Source organism: Sander lucioperca, chromosome 14 (assembly GCF_008315115.2).
Source record: "Sander lucioperca isolate FBNREF2018 chromosome 14, SLUC_FBN_1.2, whole genome shotgun sequence".
Taxonomy (NCBI): domain Eukaryota; kingdom Metazoa; phylum Chordata; class Actinopteri; order Perciformes; family Percidae; genus Sander; species Sander lucioperca.
This window is the reverse complement of record NC_050186.1, coordinates 27,984,192-27,999,030: the sequence shown is the minus strand read 5'-3', so window position 1 is coordinate 27,999,030 and position 14,839 is coordinate 27,984,192. Positions and strand designations below refer to the sequence as shown.

The 14,839-nt window shown below is 41.0% G+C and overlaps 1 protein-coding gene and 1 long non-coding RNA gene across 5 annotated transcripts in view; one reads left to right on the top strand and one right to left on the bottom strand.

Moving 5' to 3' along the window:
* LOC116034850 (transcription factor 4) overlaps positions 1–14,839 on the top strand; it is a 321,332-nt gene that overhangs the window by 128,566 nt on the left and 177,927 nt on the right. The gene's annotated exons all lie outside the window — the stretch shown is intronic.
* The window catches only part of LOC118493122, a 21,482-nt gene continuing 14,199 nt past the window's right edge, over positions 7,557–14,839 (bottom strand). Inside the window, exon 3 of the long non-coding RNA XR_004895089.1 lies at positions 7,557–7,567. This is a non-coding gene — a long non-coding RNA (uncharacterized LOC118493122). The remainder of the gene's footprint in view (positions 7,568–14,839) is intronic.

Below are 14,839 nucleotides of genomic sequence, written 5' to 3'. Positions count from 1 at the left end.
TCAACTTTATGTCACATATTAAAGAAACAAGATTTACTCCAGTTCTGTACTGTACCCAAGTAACATCACATAATATGAGCACTTTAAGTACTATTAATATATTATATATATATATATACTTTGCGACGGATTTTAATTGTTTGGTTCGTACAATTTATAAGTTAGCAGGACTTTTCGGGTTTACAGTGTAGTTTCAGCCCTACCTAGAACATGTATTATACCAGAGATCTTCAACAGGGGGTCTGGGACTCCTAGTCACTCAAGGGGGGCCTCCAAATTATTGTCAATTTTTGAATTAAAAAATAAATAATTTAAATGTCTAAACATAATCCCCACATATTATTAGCAAATATAAACCCCACTGATGATAGGCTTAATGGCCTATAGGTAAGGTAGTCACCCACAGATCCAGTTCATCCTAAGGATTCACTGTGCCACATGTATGTTTAACATTATAACATGATTTATAAAATCATGCCAACAATTAATATTTTAATAGCTTAGTATTCTAGGCACTAAAAAGGTATGTATAAAGGCTTTAGGGTGCCCTATATGTTATTGTAGGCCTAGTTTAATATGCAACTTCATTTCATACATTATGTAGTAAGGGGTCCCTGCTCCATCTCTCTTTCAGTAATGGGGTCCTTGGCTTAAAAAAGCCAAATGTGTCCTGAAAATAACAATATACATATGTATGGCATTTGTGGTAACTCCACATGAACCTAGAATGCAAAGGGTTAAGAAAACTGTATATATAATTCAGTGTGTGATCTTTTATGATATTTTAGTGGCTAGTGTGAGACTGGGAGTGTTCTGTATCTCTGTTTATACCATGAAAATGAGCCATGTTGGTGTTTCCCGGCCTTTTCCTGTGTGACACACAGCGAGCTTGAACGCTGTGTCTTTATTTAGTCAGACAGCGTCGGTGAACAACACTGCCGTGTGGCTCTCACCGCTCATTGTGCTGCACTTTAATACTTCCATATTGTGCTGCTAATTCAGAATTTCACACCTTTTCTCCCGTTTGCTACCTCTCCCTTTGTCTCCCCGCGTCGCTCGCCTTCCGTCTCAACCCCGAAGACAAGAGGAAACGCGTTAAATCCACCTCTAAGAACCTTTTTAATTCAACATTAGCAGTCGTCATCTGTCTGCCGAAACAATACAGAAACACAGTTAACAGCTGCGACTGGAGCATCCCCGCCTTTGTTTACTCGGCAGCTAAATATTGTTCCATCAATAATGGACTCCGAACACAGAATCGGGCTTTTAGTTTTAGGTAATCCTGAATGTTTTACAGGAGATTTTTTTCTCTCTCTCTCTTTCTTTCACCGTGTTTTTATTGTCTTGGGACCATAATTGGAGTATGCTGTTTTTCTTCATTTGTTTTAGGTTTTAGGAGGAACATGGGCTCAGTGCCTCACGGATGTAACTCCAGATGCTATTGTGTCCAAGGTTTTTTTTGTTTTTTTTTGTGGAAGTGTTGCCCGAAATCCTCAAGACAATAGCTGCAGATATGGTGGGGGAAAAAATACAAACCCTGGAAAGAATCAAATCCTCCAAAATTCTCATTCGGCGACACTTATGAAGGGAGGACGGGGGGGGTTAAACTGGAGCACGGAACAAGGTGAAAAATCAATCGGTAAGCGGTCAACATCCTGCAGTGTTTCAGGTGCCATGTTTTCTACTCCCCTCCCATCAGATTAGAGTGAAATAAAGATATTGATAAATTCACGGATGGGTGAATGTTTGCCAAATCGAGTCAGACCCCGACCAAAGTAAACCCTGTGCCATGATGCGAGAAAAAAGAGAAGGAGAAAAGAGAAGGAGGGATGGATGGAGGGGGAGAGACGATTCGGGGCTCTAATGCCAGCCTTATGCGTCTTTTAGTCGTTTCCGCCGTCGGGGCTTGGCACCAGCACGCCGCTGTCAGCCAGCCAACAAAAATCTGCAGTGCCTGCCGCATTTCAGCAGCCCTGTTTTGTCTGAGACCAACACACACACACACACACACACACACACACAAAACACGGCGACACACTCGCGCGGCATACACACTCTGTACTGCAAATCGGCGTTTTTTTTCTTCACGAAACCGAAGCTTCGTGAAAGACAATGTAGAAATTGGAGTAAGATAAAATCCCTAAAATCCCCAAAAAAATAAATACATTTATGTTCTTCATTATAACTCAAAGACACCCTGAACAATATATATTTCTTTGAATCCTTTTTTTTGCAGTGCCACTCAAACACACACACCATGCTGCTTTGGAATATTCATTTGAAATATAGTTTTTCCTGTTGAAGTCCTGCTGTTTCGCAGGGTTTGGTGATCTCACCATGTTTGTCGGCTCACTGTTGTTTGTGTTTGTTATCTATTGATTCCAGGGTGGAGGAGGGGTGACTGAGTGTGATAGGATGGGGGGGTGGGGGGGTTGGATAATGAAGGCTGTTTGGTAACAAGGGAGGGGGGGACCATTCTTTGGGTCTCACTCACATGAACAGGGAACAAGTGTAACCACACGGACAAACCAACTCTGTTTCTGAAACATACTTGCAAATATAGTGTCTTATAGAAAAATATACTTGTAAATAGTCATGGGCCGGTACAAGATTCTAACGGTATGATAACATTCAGCAAAAGCATGGTTCCATGGTATTGCGGTATTGCAATTACAGCTTTAAAATGTATTATTTTGAAATGTCTGCGTAGAAAAAAAAAACTTTTTGTGTTTCTTTAGAGATTTTTTTTTGGGGGGCTTTTTTGGCCTTTATTTGATAGAATAGCTGATGACAGGAAAGGGAGGAGAAGGGGTGGGCCGACATGCAGCAAAGGACCGCAGGTCGGACTCGAACCCGGGCCGCTACAGTAAGGACGGAGCCTTAGTATATGGGGCGCACACTTAACCAGGTGAGCCCTGAGTGAACAACACTTTATCACACGTTATCAGATACATTACATGTATGCCCTTTCGCCATTTTAGATTCTCTCAAAGAATAATTGCCAAACTGAAAACAAGCATTAGTTCCTAAAAGGTTGAGATTTTGGAGAGAAATACTTCTCACCAAAGGCTATCTAAGTAGAGCTGCAGAGATGAATTGATTGGTTATCAATTATTAAAAGAATCAGTTTGAGTCATTTTTTGAAATAAATAAGTAAGAATTCTCTGATTCCATCTTCTTATGTTGGAATAATGTTTCTTCACTCCTTAATACATATGAGTTGAGGACAAAACAAGACATTTTAGGACGTCATCTTGGGCTTTAGGAAACACTGACCATCATTTTTCACCATTTTCTAACATTTTAGAGACCAAACAACTAATTGATTAATCGCGAAAAAATCAACAGATTAATCGACAATGAAAATAATCATTAGTTGCTGCCCTGTATCTAACTGTGTGCCAGTACCAGATTACATAGTAATAGTAGCAATACAGTGTGCACTGTATAATAATATATTAATAATATATTGAATAATATATTGTTATTGGTCAGTGTGCAAGAAATCAATGGCCGCAGGTTGTAAATCCCTTTAAGGGCAAATGTGTGATATTGGTGCTGTATAAATAAAGTTTGCCCTGACTGTACTTCACTGTTCTAACAGCACAGATGTCAGTCAAACTGCAGCTTTGGAAACCCAATTAAACATTGCAGAATGAGAGCAGAACGTTTTTTTTTTTTTTCTTTCGAAATATTTTATACTTACATTTTGTTTGCTGCATCACCAACACTCCACCAATTTATTATTTAGCATGCAGTAGCTCCTCCACTTCCTTTGTCCAAAGCTTGCGTGGGACGATAGCATCAATCAAGAGCACATTCAACATTTGAGAGGATGTTGCTGTGTCCATCACTCCCTCATTTTTTCCCAGTGCACTATATTTACCTTGGTCCATTTTTGGAGGGTCTGAATTCTCAGTGTGAGTGCACTCTGCCTATAGAGTGCACTTTAAGCCATTATGGAATGAAAACACTAATGTCTGTATCATGTACAGTATACTGTAAGGGATGTAACCCAAAGCTACTATTTGTCTCTGTATTATTACATATTGTCACATTTGAAGCAATACAAATGTCTTTACTTTCTGTGTAAAGTAGTTTTCTACAACCATCTCGGGCCCTATTTTAATGACCTAAGGGCATAGCGTGAAGCGCCTGGCGTAGGTACGTTTAGGGCTAGTTTTGCTAGTTAAACGGCGGAAAAAAGGGTCCGTGCTCCGGGCGCATGGTTCAAAGACTTAGTGTCTTCATCAATTCATAGGTGTGTTTTGGGCGTAACAGAGTGTAACCAATCAGAGTGTCATCTCCCATTATCTTTAAAAGCCAGGCGCGTTTGGACCTTGGCGCATTGCTGTTATGATGGCGGATTTGCATGTCATATTTTTATTTGTAATCTTTTGCATGTTTGTGTGCTGCTGCGCTTCCCTGTGTGTAACAAGCATAGTGTGCGCACGCTATGCATAAGCCTAGGCACATTTTACTAATTTGCTGTTAAAATAACAATGAAATGCTGCGTTATTGACTTTAGACCAGGTTTTTGTTGGTCAATGGCGCGACCACTTCCCGCTGCCTCAAGATAGCAATACGCCAAGAATGCACCTGAACACACCTCCCTGTAAGACCAGTACGCAAAGATGGATGCAGGTGCATTTGCTATTTAAACGACGCGGGCGCTGGACGGGAAACTGACAACTGCGTCGGTCTCAAACTAGCAAAGACACTTGCGTCGGGGTTTGCGCTGCACTGCTCCATTTCTTTCTTTTTTTTTTGGGATTATTTTTTGGGCGTTTTAGGCCTTTATTTGCGACAGGACAGCTTATACTTGAAATGGGAGAGAGAGGGGGAAAGACATGCAGCAAAGGGCCACAGGTCGGAGTTGAACCCGTGGCCGCTGCGTCGAGGACTGAGCCTCTTTATATGGCTGTGTTCTCTACCAGGTGAGCTACCCAGGTGCCCAAACAAACTCCATTTTAATGTTTGATGCAGACGATTTTACGCAGAAAGATTTTTTTTCAAGTCATTAAGAACAGGTTCTTATTTATAATAGCGGCCTGACATTGCCATTTAGGGAAAGGGAAGGAGGGCTAGATAATAAATACATTAGAAATACATACAGTTTAGAAATGACATAAAATGAAATACTACACAGAAAACAAACACAACGAGATAAGTGCACAGGTACATGTGTGACTAAGAGAGAGAAACCATTCAAACATTTAGCTGGAAAAATGATTATGCAGAGAAGCAACTGCGTATGTCCGTGAACAAGGATGATATATGATGGTTTTGAAGGATGAAATGGAAATTATTTTGTTCAGTTTGAGAATCTTTTGCAGAGCATCCCAGTCGGGAGCGGCAGCAGATTGAAAAGATGCGAGGCCAGAGGCAGAGTTTGGTTTTGGGAATGCTTAATTGAAGATGAAGTGAGGACCGGGTGTTGTATGTGACAGACTTTGGCTGCAGCAGGTGACCTAAGTAAGGAGGTTATCGGCCGAGAAGGTTCTTGTAAATGAAATTGAACGTGTGAATCTTACGGCGAGTGTGAAGGGAGGGCCAGTTGACAGATGAATATAGGGTGCAGTGGTGTGTATTGAAGGGGGCATTTGTAGCAAACCTGATAGCGGAATGGTAAAGCGTGTCGAGTTTTGATAGAGTGGTCTTGCAAGCAACCCTGTATATAGTGTCACCATAATCTAACATGGGTAGAATTGTCATTTGAATGAGAGTGAGTTTGGCAGAAGTGGTGAAAAGTGGAGCGGTTTCTGTAAAGGAAACCGAGTTTGGCCTCAAACTTAGATTGCAGCTTTGATATGTGGATGGTTACACTGCAGTTACAGGATGCTTTTTATAACAGAATGGACTCCCCTCGAGGTTCATGAACTAGACCTCACTTACTGCCCCCGTAGGCCGGTTGCACACTGCCTGCATGGCGCGAGCGTGGCATTTCTATTGTGTGTCAGTTGCGTGGCGGCTGCATGCCGTTTTCTATGTCTTTGCATTAGTGCTCCGTTCAACTGCGATCATATCAAATTGAAGTTCTGTTACACACTGGATTTTTAAAGATGAACACCTGCTAACACCAGTGTTTGGACACTAAAACCTAAATACTTTTTCAATGCAGAAAATAAGAGAACAACCCTGTGTTAGATTTGGAGAAGCCAATCCAAAAGACTGTTTCTGTTAGATGAAATAACCACATTCACTCCCAATACTTTGATTCACAAACATTGATACTTTTGAGTGACAGGCTCCCATATATAGAGTCAAACTTAAAAAAAGAGAGAATCAGAATGATGGTCCAATCAGCAGTCTGATCTGCTCTGATATGTCTGAAGGTAGGAGTCGACAGATGTGAGCTGGATGCTGCATCTCTCGAGTCGTTCTCGACGCTCGTATACGTTCATCTGTTGTTTGATGTATTCACTCTCTCCGGTGCCAAGAAATCAATGCCTGCTGGGAGTGAAGGACGTGTGTGTGTGTGTGTGTGTGTGTGTGTGTGTGTGTGTGTGTGTGTGTGGTGTGGGGGGGGGGGGGGGCGTTTTTCTGTTAGACGACAGTTACTCATCAACCATCGTCTGTTAAATTAACGTTGATCCTCAAAAATTTTTACGCTTTACACGGGAAGACAACGCCATGAATAAATATATAGATGATTTCAAATTCAGTGTCTGTTTGAGTGTGTGTGTGTGTGTGTGTGTGTGTGTGTGTGTGTGTGTGTGTGCGCGCGCGTGTGTGAGCGTGTGTGTGTCGCACCTTTCAGACTTTGTAGAAACTTCTGGACTGGTGCCCAGCGGTGTCATGGAAACGCTTGAATTGCTCAGAATGATTCATGTCTGCACAGTTAAACCCTCCCCCATCGCACGCACACGCACGCACGCACGCACGCACGCACGCACGCGCGCACACACACACACACACACAGCATGCAGGAAGAGAGGGTTTAACCCTCCTTCTATCCATCCTCCTCCCCACCTCTTTTTCTTCTCTCTCCTCTCTTTCTTTCCTCCCGTCATCTTGCCATCCTCGTCAAATCGCACTATTAGTCACATAGTTTATTAAAATGGACTCATTATATGGATGTCAGAGGAGATCACGTCTTCCAAGTGTTTCCTTTCACACCGAGAAAGCCTCGACACGACTCTCTGAAAGAAAGAGTCTAGACGTCGACATCGACTCCTAGAACAACTCCATCGGCTTGAATGGAAACCAATACCTGACAGGTGTCAGATGTGATGGACAAAATCCATCAAAAGAAAGAGATGCCTAGATGCCAACATTTAAAAAAAAAAAAAATGTTATTCTTACTTTTGGGGAATCTGAATAACATACAATTTAAAAGAATCAAATGAAATTAAAATGACTAACATTCAAATTGAAATAATCAGTCAAAAGAAAGTCAAGACATCAGCGTTGACTCTTAGAACAACTTCATGTCTGATTGTTTCCCTCTTAATGAATCCAAAAAACCTCTAACACAATAAAGATTATTAAATAAAATATTACCAAACATCAAATCGACGCAATCAAAAAAATGGTCAGGATAAACTGACGGATGTTGATATTGTCACTTATCCCTTTATTTCTTCCTCTTTCCTCCCTTTCCTCTCCTCTTTTCCTCTACTCTCCAATTCTTTTCTCTCCCTTTCCTTCTCTTTTCTCTCGTTTCCCCTTTCATTTGCTTCTCTGCTCCCTTCTCTGTGTTTACTGCTGTTGCTGTTGTCCCTTTTTTTGGTGTGCTACATTTCAACTTTATTAAACTAATTAAGGTGAACATTAACATGGAAGAAGTCATTAAGGAAAAAGGAAAATGCAGAACTCTCCCTTACACTGCTGCCTTGTATTGATCAGAAGATATGACTGTGTTGTTTCTTAGTGCGCCTCACAAATAAGCTTCCTCTCTGTCAGCCACTGGAGGAAGGAAGCTTCCTATTGTTCCTTCCTAAATTCTCTCTTTGAATCCCTTATCAAATATTTTAGGTATTTTGTTCTGTGGAGAATGAATACATCTATATATATATATATATACTGTTTTTTATTTCACTCAGCATCTAAGCCATATTCAGTCACTATTCAGTGAGATTTACAGTATTAACCCTGTCTTGACTCATCCTGCTTCTCACTGGGGGGCTGTGTTAAGGAATTAATTTTCTTCTTTATTATTCCGTTAATATCAACAAAATAAATTGCTGATTTGTCTGCATGCAAAATGCACCTAACAGCCCGTTCTCATTCCCGACGCTTGGTCAGTGGCTCTCAGCGTCAGATACCGACGCAAAAATCACCCTTTAGCGTCTGTATGGAACACACCGGGCAGAGCAGCAGCTTGACCGGGGCGCCGACGTAGTTTAAAGAGAGACAAAGGTAGCGAGTACTATGAAATACCGAAAATCTGCATAAAGAGGTTGGTTGGGGGTGGTGGATGGGTCAAACTACACTGGACTTTCAGGAGACCAGGGGTTCGTATCCCGTTCTTGTCTTTTGCGTGTCACTGAAACGTACATTTTGTAACCCCACCCACGATCTTTTCCCAAACCTAACTGTCCCACTATTGTCAGTTAAACGTATGTCCCGACCCAGAGCGTCATCATGTGATGCCAAGAGTCCCGACCAAGCGTGTTGAAATATGACTGCCACTGTAGGCTGGGTCCTCTGCTTTATCTGTGGGTGCTCAGGCCCGGAAGCACCCACGGAGTGGTGCCTGTGATTACCAGTGTTTTTGTCTTTGCACTTGCCTGTAGAGTCCAAACAATATATATTAGGAATAAAAGACTCTAAGTGATTTGTTGGCCAGAGAGCTACATCGGGACTTACGTTTAATCAGAATCAGAAGAATTAGAAAAGGTTTTATTGCCAAGTACGTTTTTTACGCATACAAGGAATTTGTCTTGGTGTTGTTGGCGCATGTTATGTCCTGACACGTAGAACAAGAACGGGACACAAACCCCGGTCTACTGGGTAAAAGTCCTGTGTAGTTTGACCCATCCACCACCCCAACCAACCTTCTTACATGGATATTCGGTCTTTCATACTACTCCGTACCGTTGTCACTCTTAATACTTATCTAATACTTATACTCATCTTACAGTACCGCGGTCGAGCTGCTGCTCTGCCCGGTGCGTTCCATACAGACACTAAAGGGTGATTTTTGCGTCGTATCTGACGCTGAGAGTCACTGACCGAGCGTCAGTCTGCGACGAGTTGGGAGTGAGAACGGGTTGGTAATTTGCCAACCGGGAACCGGATCCAAAATGGAACCGGCTATCGAAACCCATCCCAAAGTACCCCTATCATATAATTGAAAAATAAAGTATGTAGGAAATTAGCAATGGGAAAAAAAACAAAACACATAACATAAATGCTTATGTAGTGTAAAGACACAAAAAAAACAAAAACCCTACAGGTCTGAGAGTCGTTCTGGGCTTCGAGGAGGCAGACATGACCAGAATACTAAGTGGTGTTGCTTTGTGGGCTTCTACTGTGTAGGCGAGTCCAACAAAATCCACTATTTCTACACACACAGTAAGTGTGTCTCTGGTTTTGGATCATATTTTATGATTGTTTGCTCTCTCTGGTTTTGTATCGAGCTGTGTCATGTGCTGGCCTTGTTCTGTAAAACACTGGTCAATGAACACGCTGGTAGAAAAGGTAAAAATAATAGCCATGGCCTTTAAAAAACCCTGATAGTGTGACATTATGTGAAGTGAAGAGATTGAGAAGCGGCCCTTTTGTGAAGACTGAGATGCCGATGAGACGTATTGACTTTCAGTTTCTGAGGCTGGCCTTCATCCAAACGCAGAGAGAGAAGTTTCTATAGCTTGTAAATCTGCCCAATTGAATGTGTTTTTTTAGTTTGTTCTGTGTGTTTTTCAGACACATTCAGGATCAAATACGGAAGGGAGGAAAAACAGACGAAAGAAAAAGTGCTTGAAAATGTCATTATGTGTGTTTCATCGTTGCTTTCACACTATACAAGAATCAAATGGCTTTATAAGGACAGAAATAAGCACATAGTACGAGGGTTAGGCTTAGGTTAGGTGTAATGTTTAGGTGGATGCATGTGTTGACTGTATTACAGTGTATTTTATGCCTTTGTGATTTTTATTGGGTATCGATGGGTTTTAATTAGGGCTGTCAGCATTAACGCGTTAATCGCGATGCGATTAAGGGTCGAGCATAATGCGTTAATTTATTTTAATCGTATTAATCGCATGCCGCCATTTATTAATTTATTTTCACTTCACTCGGCTTTGCGTCGTGCCTAACAGGCTACTACTAAATAATTCTTGACTTTGGACATAGTACAATAAATTTAAATTTAAAGATCTCAAGTTAAGGTCTACGTGTTTGAAAGCTCTGGGAAAAAAATGAGTAGGTGGGCGTTGAAATATAATTTCTTATTTTATTTTTGGCAACAGTCTGATTTCAGTTGGGAGATTTTAGCTTTTAAGGAATAAGGTCATTTTAGTGATTTAGCAGTGCTGGTGAATTTTATGGGGGAAAGGCACAAATTTTAACAAGTCACATACTGTGCATTCCTATTTTGCTGTCTATAAAGCTAATATAAAAGGTGGCTGGTGATGGTTTTAGTTCAAAAAAGATGATGAACAGATGATGGGGCAGTGGTGGCCTAGGGGTTAAGGAAGTGAGCTTGGGACCAATCCCCAGACCTACAGGATAAAATGTGGGTGGGGAAAGTGAAAGAGCAGCACTTGTCCCTCCCTCATTACCACCGCTGAGGTGCCCTTGAGCAAGGCCCTTAACCCCAACTGCTCCAGTGGAGCTGCTCAGTGGCCAGCAGATCAGACTCTGGTTGTACTGGGCAGCTTCCAGGTATGAATGTGTAACTGTGTGAATGTGACAGGTCGTCGTTGCAAATGAGAAATTGTTCTCAGTCGATTTACTTGGATAAATAAAGGTATAAAGGTATATATATATATATATATATATATATATATATATATATATAATCTGTATTGAACATTATATACTATATACTATAAGTTGTAGAGTCACACTTATTTGTAATCTGCCAATAGAGACATAAGAAATGAGCGCGCAGATCACAAATAGTGAAAAAGTGTCTGCCTCAATTGTTGGCTCGACATTATCTTTTTCACCTAATTGTAACCATTTTTAAGCTTTGACACTCTAGTTGTCTGTAGTGCAGCAGTGCGGCCAGTGTTTTTGTCATCTGTGGTATCACGTGGTATGTTTATTTTTCACATATCACATGAACCTCTGACCATGTGATGTCATGACAACAGATAAGTGTCATGGGTCACTACAATCAAATACACCTGAGGAAGGCCAAATTGTGGGCCGAAACGTGTGCCTTATTTGCACTATTAAAGTATTCTTTTCGGAGCATTTACATTTTTAGGAATTCCTTAAAAGATTCAATATGGAGTGGACACAATTTTTGTAGCATCTTGTTATCTCGACATGGTCATTGTCTCATTTACTGTCAACTTTGGCAAATAGTTTTTATCACTTTTAAGAAATAGGAGTAGTTTTTGTTTTTGGACTGTAAAGAAGTAGCGTGGTAGTAGCTAATAGTCCATCGGAACATCCTGGTTCCTGTTAGCTCTCAGCTTGTAATCAAGTTTATTTGTGTTTCCTCTTTGTCTTTCGGCGTTGTGGATTAGCAGGGATTTGGTCCTCCTGGCTCATCAACTTCTCTATAGGCTTCATACAGCAGAGTGGGCTGACCTACCCTCCTCCACCTTTTGTACCTCTGCAGCCAGCACACTCTAATGAGCGGCGGTTGGTCTGGGGGTCCGCCTCACATCCAATGAGCCTGTTTTAATGTCCGTTGTCCAGGGAAAAAATGTCACCGCAGGGTTCCTCAGAGAAATGCAGAGACTGTCGGAAGTAGAGTTGAGGTTAGAAAACTTTCTTTCTTTCAAGGAGTTTTTCTAGGATTGAGACAGTCTTGTTGTTGTTAAAAAAAAAAATTCGGACGTTGTTGCTTTCATATGCCAGCTGATTGTTGAAATAAAAGAAAAGATTTAAAAAACAGACAGGGCTGGTTATGGAGACACGTGTAGTTACACATATGGTTACGTGGTTACACCTAAGGCTACAACTAACACCTATTTTTTATCAGTATTTTGATTGAAGTGTCAAAAATAAGTGGTTGTTCTAAAATGATGTCCCACAAACTGTCCAAAATCCTGAAATGCTGATATTAAATGGAGGAAATCATGATATTTTTAGCAATGTAATGTATACTTTATTAATCCCACAAGGGGAAATTACAATGTTTTCACTCTGTTGTTATTACACACAGGCCTGAATTACACACACATGCTCAGTACCTATACATGCACTAATGGAGAGATGTCAGAGTGAGGGGGCTGCCCATGGAAAGGCGCCCGAGCTGTTGGGGGTTCAGTGCCTTGCTCAAGAGCAACCTGGCAGTGCCCAGGAGGTGAACTGGAACCTCTCCAGCTACCAGTCCACCACCATACTTTGGTCCGTATGGGGACTTGAACCAGCAACCCTCCGGTTCCCAACTCAACTCCCTACTGACTGAGCTACTGCCACCCCCATTACAAGCTGTAATGAGCAAAAATGTCTTCCTACCTCAGATCGCCTCATCTAAAATGACCTTTGTCTTTAATCTGAGTTAAAGGATGGATAACCGAGCCCGTCGGCACCTGGCGGTATCCGACAGGCCGGGTCGGGTTCGGACAGATATTTAGACATGATGTTCAGGTTCGGGTCGGGCTCGGTCACATCAGCGCGATAAGGCATTGAACATTTTAAATTAAACAGCTTATTAACGTGCGCTTGTTGCCCCTTGTGCGCTGCTGCGCTCATTTGTTGACATTTCTGAATGCCTTCCTACAGTTTCTCAATAAAAGTTAGAGTTATTTCCAAAAAAAATGAGATTTTAACTGTGTCGGGCTCGGGTCGGGCGGACATAAATATCTTAATGCTTGTCGGGCTCAGGCCGGGCTTGGTTACTGCTCTGTCGGACGCGGTCCAGGCTCGGACAGAAAAATGCGGCCCAATCCGCACTCTAATCTGAGTACACCTTTAGGATTCTGAGGTCGCTTGTGGATTGAGACACATTCATGAAGGCGGTTTTCTAAGGACATCCAGTTCATGAAGGGTTATCAAAAGTTCCTTAAGCACCATAAGGGTTTGACAACCTTTAAAAGAAGAGTTTTCTAAGAATGTTTGGATGATTTGGAACACCTGCTTATATGTTAGGGGGTTTTCTAGACCTTCAGATCCAAACAATCTTCTCAGGAACAACCAGGCCAATATGTCTTTTATGAAGTGTCAATTGTTTAAATCAAGGTTAAATTAGAGGTTTTGAGAAACAATTACAAAGGTTTTTCTGGAGCTATATGAGGATGGAGAACCCTGTATTTTTGGATGCCCCTAAAGGCAATTTGGTAGTTTGAAAAGCCTTAGTAAAGACCATTTTCTAAGAACTCCAATTGTCAAAGATTCCTTGAATTAGCATCAGGGTGTGATAACTTTTAAAGTCAGGTTTTCTAAGAACGTTCTAGGGTTTTAGAGTCTATCGCATCAGTTCCTAGAAGTATCGTCAGATTAGATCTATGTTTTAGGAAACAGGTTTGTCAGTGAGCCTTCTGAGGTTGGTGAGGTTCATTATTCTTTCATGAAGCTGTTGCACAAAGAATATACCTGATTAACCATTTATCGTCAGAGGGTGCTAGAGGCACAGTCAACGTCTTTAACAGATGTTCTTCAGTCTCAAGGATTGTTGGTTGGTTCTAGAAAAATGTCCAGGTTCATGAAACAATTCCAAAAGTGTTTTTCCAGAAACCCTTCCAAGGATGAAGGACCCCTTTGTTTTCAGTGTTACTTAACCCTCCTGTTGTCCTCGGGTCAAATTTGACCCATTTACAAAAACTTTCTATATCAGAACTATGACAAAAGAACATTGGAAAAAGCTACAGAAACGCAGGAACAAAATCAACAAAAACATATTCTTATAAAACGCTGAAAAAAGTGACAAAAAAAACCCCATCAAAAACATCGCCAAAGGTGACAAAAACTTGTTAAAAAAGTGATAAAGTGAGAAAAAAACATTGGAAAAAGCGACAAAAAACTTATTAAAAAATTGACAAAAACATATTTTAAAAAACACACAAAAAGTGACAAAAAAACTGGAATAAAATCGACAAAAATGTTGAGGACAGTGTAGAACATGAACAACAAAATGTTGAAATTTCGACCCAGAAAAACACAAAGTTGCATGGTCAACGGGAATACAAAACAAGGGTTAAGCATTGTTGTGGTTTGAGAACTTTTCATGAAAGCAGTTTTGTAAGAACTCTCAAAGGCCAAAGGTTCCTGGAAGCACTGTCACGGTCGTCCTTTCAAGCAATGGTTTTAGAGTCCCTCTTTAACCCTTTGAGGATGAAAGACGCACCGGCGCGTCCAAACGATGTTTGACAAAACTCCTACTCATAAAGCGATATTCCAAAATTTCATTTCAGACATTTTTTTTGTGTTAATTCAATCATATATAACCTAAGACTTTGGTAAAGTCATTTCAAGCACCGAAACAATTCGTACAACACATATAAGTTTGTATTTAAGTGTGTAACGTGTTTAGTTGTTCATTATCAAAATCTGTGTTGCCTGTTCACAAACTTGTCCTTTTTCATGAATATTTACCACCACCATCAATTCCAAGTATTCCTATTGGAAAAGACAGTAGCTCCCAAGACGTTGGCTGCCTGTATACAAGAACGTGACTGTCTTTATAATCTATCTTTTTAATAAACTGTCTATACACTTACAAAGTTCTCAGTGCTTTGGTTAACATTTAGGGACACTCATTATGCTACCGTTG